At 44.6% G+C, this 8,132-nt stretch overlaps 1 long non-coding RNA gene across 1 annotated transcript; it reads right to left on the bottom strand.

Moving 5' to 3' along the window:
• Positions 1–3,328: 3,328 nt before the first annotated feature.
• LOC128090720 (uncharacterized) lies at positions 3,329–4,102 on the bottom strand. The gene is made up of 2 exons (XR_008211071.1): positions 3,805–4,102; positions 3,329–3,613 (listed from the first exon to the last, which is right to left on the bottom strand). It is a non-coding gene; the product is annotated as an uncharacterized LOC128090720 (long non-coding RNA).
• Positions 4,103–8,132: the final 4,030 nt, after the last annotated feature.

Genomic DNA, 8,132 nt, shown 5'->3' on the forward strand with positions numbered 1-8,132 from the left:
AGAGCCACTCAATTAAACCTAATGGACTGACTAATAAAACCTTAAGCCTTATGTACTAAGAGCGTTCGCTTTGTGGTAGTAGTAGTTTCAACCACCAAGCTCTTCATAGGGGACAGCATCAGTCGTTATGTGAGTTTCTGTAGGGTGTTGTTCTGCTTTGTATTTTGGAAAAAAAATGTGATGAAACAGAATTAAATTTCCGGAGTTTTAATACTGTGCTGAGTCCAGTAATGTTTTGCATATCACATGCTGCAAATTGGTGTTAGGCTACCAAGTTACAATGCCAGTGCAAAGTAAATATTCATAGAGGTTTAGGCTTGTACTTTAATCTGCCGAAGAAGCTATGAGAAAAATGCGGAGTATTTTTTGGAGGCAGACTACTATTTGTACTAATTACCATAAAATGTGTACTCTTTCGCTTTCTGCCATGCTCCCAAGGTTCTGATTTCTCAAGTTTATCGTAATTAAATCAGTCATTTATACCAAGCCCACTGATTCCTTTGTTTCTGCTGCCATGAAGTGATGAAAAACAGCTCCAGCAATCAGACTGCAAGGTGCAGAGCAGTGGTGGATCTAATGGGGTGGGAGCAGTGCATTGGGCAGCCCAACCCTCCCTTCATGGCAAGAAGCTCAGTGCCACTGAGGCAGCCCTGTTAGTGTTATGGCAAGAATCACTGTGCCGTGACGTTTTAACGTACAGGTTTTAGAAAACCTTCCCCAAGTGTAGTTTCTGAAATAACATCTGGCTCTGTATGCATTGCTCAGGGGTTACACAAACAAATTAGTGTTACACCACGGTGACCTTGGTAACTTTTAGAAGAGGGAAACCCCATAAATAGCGCAAGGAAATCTTACTTGCAGTAACTCACTGAGCAAATCAATAAAAATTGTGTCATATTCATTTGGTTGGCTCTCTGCACCTGAATCTGTCCACCCTCAATAACAAGGGCAATCCTAACCCAGCATATGGATTGATTGCTTGATTGGCTGCTTAGCCTTTTCAGCGCTGGAAATAGCATCCCTGTCCCTGGAATGTCTTGGGGTTCAGAGCACTAAAAGTTGATTTTCAGTGTCAAGGAAGTTATGGGTTGCTGTATGAAACCAGAACAAAGCTATTTGGGCAAGTATATTCGATTGAGGAAAGCCTACAGTACACTGGTTTTGTTTTTTATTTCATTGCCAAAAAGAAGGTGGGGAGGAGGAAGCAGCAGAAGAATAAATGCTGCAAAACCAGACTTGAAACTGATGCAGAGCTAACTTTCCTGTAACAGCTGCCAGAAGGAGAAGTTGCTGAGCACTCCAGCCCACTGGGTCAGTAAGGAGTGTTTCCCAGGCATGTGCCCTGTGGAGATGCTTTGCTGGTTCCATTCACTGAAGTCCCAGAAATGCCCCCGAAGTCATACCAATAACAACAGCAACCACTGCCACAGTGATAATAATAATAAGGATGATAATACACGATTTGTTACTCGGGAGACTGCAAAAGGGACTGCTGGCTGGAAAGAAGCTAGAGGAATGGCCAGAACCAGATGGGCTGTTAGATGCTGCATGCTGGAGATATGCCCAAGCAGTGAGCACACTCACTGCAGCCCATGGGAAGCAGGCGGAAGGACTGACTGCAAACAGGGCTCATGCTCTGCAGGGCTGGGTTCCCATCTCCACTCAGCACAGGCTCTGAGCATGAAGTCTGGCCCTGTGGTGTCCCCTGAAGGTATGTGAGATGCAGTTAGCACCTGACGATATGAGCAGCATCTGCTCACTGCACAAGAGTTTCCCTGTGTGGGGAATTCCCCATCAGAATGTGCATGAAGCTGTGCAGTGCACCCCTGCAGTCTACAGCACAGATTCATCCTGTACTCGGGCTGTTCCTGCCAAGCCCTGGTTTTCTGCATGGTAAGAGCCAGGGGTCACCGTCCCCTTAGGATATGTCCCTGCAAGAGCACCTCAGGGTTTTGGGGCGTAGTATTGACACTGTCCATTCCCAGGCCCCTCATCAAGTCTCAAGCAAATGACTTATCTGAAGTCTCTCTATGGAGTTTTGGCCCATCCCTTTCCTTGTTCCAAAACCAAAGAGTCTCATACTTCCCAGTAGCGCAGACTTCATTGAAAACCTGCTGAAATTGCTCTGGTTTTGTGGTTCCTCAAACTTAGGAGAAGTGCTGCTGAAGGCAGCCTGCCTTGATGACAGCGCAGTCCTTCCTGTCTCTGTATGTCTCCAGCTATTTTCTTCCTCCTTCACAAAACTGCACTGCAACCTTCTTGTGAAACTACTGTGGTTTGGTAGGGCAGTGCAATGGCTTCACCAGAGTCATTAATTCCACACGGATATGAGAAAAGGCTCACTCTTTGTTGTATGGGAAATAACAAAATACTTTTTCCTGGTCTTTTATCCTAAAAATGCATATGAGAAATAACACTGTCAGAGAGGATATTTCTCTGTGCGGTTATTGCAGGTTGGTGCAGCTTGAATAAACACATTTATGATATCAAGACACCTGATATCATACCTGTCTGGAGCTCAGGAGGTTCTTCACAGTGTCACAACCAGCAATAGCAGCAGTGGTGAGAGCTTTTGTGAAAGGTGGTATTGTGATCTGACAGCAGCATAGGTCCCAAGGTATTCATTAAATTGTTCCAGGCACGGGGACAGCCTATGATTATGCTGAATAGGAGCAAATTGTACACTTTGCTTGACTGGCATACAGGAGCTTAATCTGAAAGGCTGCATAGGAGGGCTGAGCTTGTACAGGTACAGCCCAAGAGCACAAACAAGCTCAGCCTCATGGCTGACTTCCTAAAGCCACCAAGTTTCTTTGTGGGCTGGGGTTTCTCCAGCTCCAGTCTTTGCTTGTATCAGAAACAGTGCAGCCAGCAGGAGCAGGAAGATGACCATTCCTCTGTATTCAGCACTGGTGAGGCCACACTGTGAGTACTGTGTTCAGTTTTGGGCCACTCACTATAAGAAAGATATTGAGGCCATGGAGTTTGTCCAGAGAAGGTCAGTGAAGCTGTGAGGGGTCTGGAGCATAAGTACTATGGGGAGCAGCTGAGGAAGATGGGACTGTGCAGTCTGGAGGAGGCTCAGGGGAGACCTTAGCGCTCTCCACCACGCACTGAAAGGAGTTTGTGGTGAGGTGAGGGTTGGTCTCTTCTTCAGGTAACATCAATAGGATGAGGGAATGGCCTTAAGTTGCACCAGGGAAGGTTCAGGCTGGATATTAAGAAAAAATTCTTCTCAGAAGGCGGCGAGGCTTTGGAACAGGCTGCCTAGGAACATAGAGATTCACAGTCCCTGGAGGTGTTCAAGAAAAGAACATTCATTTCACTATTAATACGAACAATCACCTAATCCAAAATTATTGCTGTTATAAACACTCCAAGTGGAGAAATCATTTCATCTATTTGTAAATAGAAATGCGGTTCACAAGTGGATGCAGTAGCTGCAGAATCAAGGTCTGCCAAGAAGAAATCCAGTTTAGCTGATTTGACAGCCCAGTCAGCTTTAAAACAAGCTGTGCTGGTGCAGAAGGCTCAGAGTACTCTTAAAGATTCATAATCTCGATGGAGCCCAGAGGAGGAACCAGTGGTGAGCAGCTGTTTGACATCCAGTAACCTAAAAAGAAATAAATCCAAGGGTTTGGGTTGCTCACAGACATGATCAGTGGTGGGGAATTAGGGAAATTGCAAAAATGCCTTGAGAAGGAATTCCAAGGAACTACAGACAACAGCTTAACAGTGAGAAGGGACCTAGCTTTGGAGAGAAACAAAAGAAGCCAGAATTTGTAGATCACAACTTATAGGTACCTGTTTTTCCAGATAGTCTGAAGAGGGAAGAACGTGGTGCCCAGCCCTGTGCTGGTGTTTGGTAGTATGGCTGTCAGCAGCCATGAATCTGCTGGTGCTGAAGAAGCTGCAGCCTTGCACAGCAGGACTACAGTGAGCAATGATGGAGCGATGCCCATGGCAGCTTGTAGAGACTTACACGAAGTATTATTAAGAAAAGATCAAATTCCTGCTGGAGTCCAGGCTGTGTCAGGCAAACACTGCCTGTTTCTTTCTGCTCTTCTTCTGCAGTGTGACTTTTGCAATGCCTTTTGGTCAACACAGGGAGGTTTATTTGTCATTTTCACTGAAAGTGTGGCCAGATGACCTTGATGACAGTGCCTGTTTTTTTTTGAGAGCACACGCTAAGTGGCTGGGCCAGGATCACCACCAGCAGATCGTTTCCCACAGCCTACTGTGAAGGCAGTAAATACAATAACTGCTCTGTGCCAGCCACGGTAGGCTGATATTATTAGATGTATAATAGATAAATAAATAGTAATTAGTAAATATTAAATAAATTTATAGTAAAAAAATAAAAAGTAAATAGAGGTATATTAGAGGTTATGCTCTGAAGCACAGGAGCACACCAGAAAAACTACAGTTAGAGAAAAATACCAGAGCTGATTCAGTGGATAGGCCTAGGATCCTGTGACGGGGGTAAGAAATAACTAATGTGTTCTGAATGGGCAGGGGGATGCCAGGATCCCTCCTCACAGCCCCTGAAATGCTTTGAGTGCTGTATGACTGTCTGAAGAGAGCTGTGGGAAAGAGGCAGAGCAGCAAGCAGCCAACATCTATCTATTCAGGCCACCACTGTCCTTTCCTGTTCAGTTTTTCATTAAAAGCAGAACAAAACCAGAACCTCAGTGGCCAGAGGTGTGATAACTGTTAGCTTTCTGGTCATGAGAGAAGATCAGAATACTGCAGTTTGCTGCTTGTACCATAAAATGTGTTTGCTGAGACTCTCATGGCTTAACACAAAGCACTGAAGAAGTAATGTTTCTAAAAGATAGTTTTGAAAGTCTTTAAGTTTCTGGTTATAACCCGTAGCTTCTTGCTTATCCCTCTTCATTCTAGTTGAACATTTGCTTCATGCTGTGGATGGAGTGAGCCTCAGATCTTTTCCTCTTTGCCAAGGAGAGATTCCTAGTTTTCTTTCTGTCTTGTTGCATTCCTACCACAACAAGCCAGATTCCAACCCTCAAATCAGTGCATGAAGGAGAGTTTGCTGCAGCTTTGTCTGGAAGGACAAGCATTGCAAAGCTATAAGAAGGGTGATAGAGGCAGAGCCAATGCCCCTGTGGAGTACCCATCACTGGGGCTTTTATGAGTGCATATCAGTGGCTGTGGAGACCCCCTTGGTAAGTGTCACATGGCAGGATCCCACCTTGCACACTCCAAGCCTATGCTGCAATCTGAGGGGTGCAACCACAAAATATGTTAAAAAAAATTGTATTCTTGATCCTAATTGAACCCAGTTTAGAGATACCCAGAGAGAATAGGGCTGATGTTTGCAGCTTGGAAAAGCCATTGTGCAACTCAGCCAAATAAATTAATGAAGTGGTAGCAAGAAGGGCAAGATTGTTTTGAAATAGGAAGGAATTATTATTGTATATTAAGTTGATTATGCATCAGGGTTGAAATGTACAGAATGGGTGGGCTATGCTATAGCTGGGAGAAGCCAGGCACACAGCCAGAGGCACACAGGCACACAATGTGTGTGTTTGTGTGGCTGGTGGCAAGCAAATCCGTCACCCTCATTGGAGAGGACTGCAAATGGGAGTAGGGCCTGCCAGATGGCAGACATCCGGAAAGACACAAGGAGAGAGCAAAGCGTAACCACATTGTGCATGGCCTGGCCACAGATGGGAATCTGCAAATCGCAGTCCCAGTGCGAGCTCACAGGAAAACGCTGACAAAGTCAGAACCAAGCTCCAGAGCCTCCTCTGAGCAACTCAAAGATTGGGGCGAGGGTCCAGGTGGATCTCATCCATGGTGCACAAAGCCAGAGGAAACTGCAGGCCTCAATGTGGCTGAGCTGCTGGCTGTGTAGGGCACACAAGAGGGATGAGGGATGTCAAAACTAACTTCACACTACTACTACTGCTCATTAGCTCTGGGGCTAGCTAGGCACTGGATCACCCTGTACATTATACTGGATGGGAATTTCAATATCATCAGGAATGCAAATATGTTCCCAGTTACCTTCTCCTTTGTTTGCCACCTTCCATGGGCAGCCACAGGATGAGGTGTCCTGGAGCTGCTGAATGCCAATGTGGGCTGGGGACAGGGCATTTCTGTGTAGTTCTTTTTGTGGTTGCATTGTGCAAACAAAAATTATTCTAGGCTTGAATTCCATAAAGTGAAGACTAGAATAGCTGGAAGAAAATAAAGCCTTTTTTTTTTTTTCCTCCAGCATCCAGGCTGCATTTGGCTGCTTCTTGCTTCTTTGCAAAACTATTTGTCTTTTTCCCTTTCAAGGAAGTCTGCAACACAGCAAAGTGACACTCATGACCATGTCCACTTCTATGTCCTCATCTGCCTTTGCTCAGGACACAGGAGGGCAAGGATAAGCAAGGCAGAAGTTGCTCTTCAGTCACTTTGGGCTCAAGGATTGTGGCACACAAGGACAGGATTCTCTTCTCTGACATCTCGAAGTTTTATTCTTAACCCATATGAGCCCAAATAAGAGAAGTCTGAGGGGCCTGGATATCAATTTTCAAGATACATAGAATAACAGAATCATCAAAGTTGGAAAATACCTCTAAGATCTTCTAGTCCAACAGTCAACCCATCACCACCAAGCCCACCAAATCGTGTGCCTCAGTGCCACACCTACATATTCCTTTAGGATATCCAGAGATGGTGACTCCAGCACCTCCCTGGGCAGCCTGTTCCAACACCTCAGCATTCTTTCTGAGAATATTTTTTTCCTAGTATCCAAACTGAAATTAACATTAAATAATCCAACATTAAGACAGGGACTGGCATCTCATTAGGGTACTGCCACAGGACAGTGGGAGCATTTCTGGAAGCCAGGCAGACAAAAGCCTCTTCCCCTTATCTGATGAAGTCTTCCTCAGCTTCTTGCAAATCCAAGTGAAAGCAGGTAGCTCAGAACAGCTGACTGGATTTACACTGAAGCACACACCTGTTTGGACAAATCAGTGTTTCTGAAGCCAACTACTGGTATGGGCTTTGAGTTCTACCCTATCCCAAAAATCAGACCTAGGAGAAGCACTATGATTTGGGTCCCATGTCTGTGGTATATCTTCTGTGCAGTAGCTCTTTAGACCTCCTTTGTGTGTGTGTATTTGTTGGGAGGCTGGGTTGATAAGAAGGGGGCTTTGTAAAGGTATGAGTTTTTCCACTCTGCTGCGATATAATGAGCTGCAAATGACTTGTCAGTTCATGCTTCCAATTACTATTATTACTATTATTTAAAAAATGTGGGTGTTTCTGAAATTGCTTTATATCAGATGATAAGTATACTCGTTCTTTAGTTACAGTAATTAACATTCTGAGCTTGATTCTGCCACCTCAATTGCTTTAAGATCTGGGGCTGGTTACCACATTTTCTATAAATAGATTACAACCTCCTCATTTTAATTCCTGATGTCTCAGAGATCCCCCCTGCCTGCCTCCATGTTTTCTGTTCCTTATCCCTGTCATTCCTTTAGTTTTTCTCACACCAAATTATATCTCTTGAAAAGGAATGCTCCAGGTTTTCTTGACTTTTTTTCTTTTTTTAATAACTGAAATAAAAATGCCATTTCTAAGCAATTACCATCTCTTGGCAAGTTGTTGTGGAGCACATTTGTTCTCACCAGCTGTTATGAACAGCTTCTGTGTTAGCCTCTTTTGGGCCACTGTTGAGTTTCCTACGATGGTGCAAACATCCCACTGCCCTGGGAGGGGACATTGTATAACTGCCCTGTGGAGCAGCCTGAATCATAAAATCATAGAACATCCTGAACTGGAAGGATGCACAAGAATCATTGAGTTCAACTCCTATCTCCTGCATGGGCAGGACCACTCAAAAACCAAAGCCTATGTCTGCAAGCAGTATTCACTTGTTCTTTATGTTCTAGGGACACCTGTTTTAGGGTGCCAGAAGTTCCACAAATGCCATTTCCATCTTCCAATGAAGGCTTTATCCCAGACCAAACCACGGCATTCAGAAGAACTGCACCACCCCCTTGCACACCACTGTTAAAAAAGAGATTGCACCTCATTAAGATGCGATGAGTAGCATGTTTGAAAATGAAATTAAAATGTTTTTCAGTCATTCATGAACCCTTTTTTAA

This window comes from Tympanuchus pallidicinctus, unplaced genomic scaffold, assembly GCF_026119805.1.
Source record: "Tympanuchus pallidicinctus isolate F22 unplaced genomic scaffold, pur_lepc_1.0 scaffold5, whole genome shotgun sequence".
NCBI lineage: Eukaryota > Metazoa > Chordata > Aves > Galliformes > Phasianidae > Tympanuchus > Tympanuchus pallidicinctus.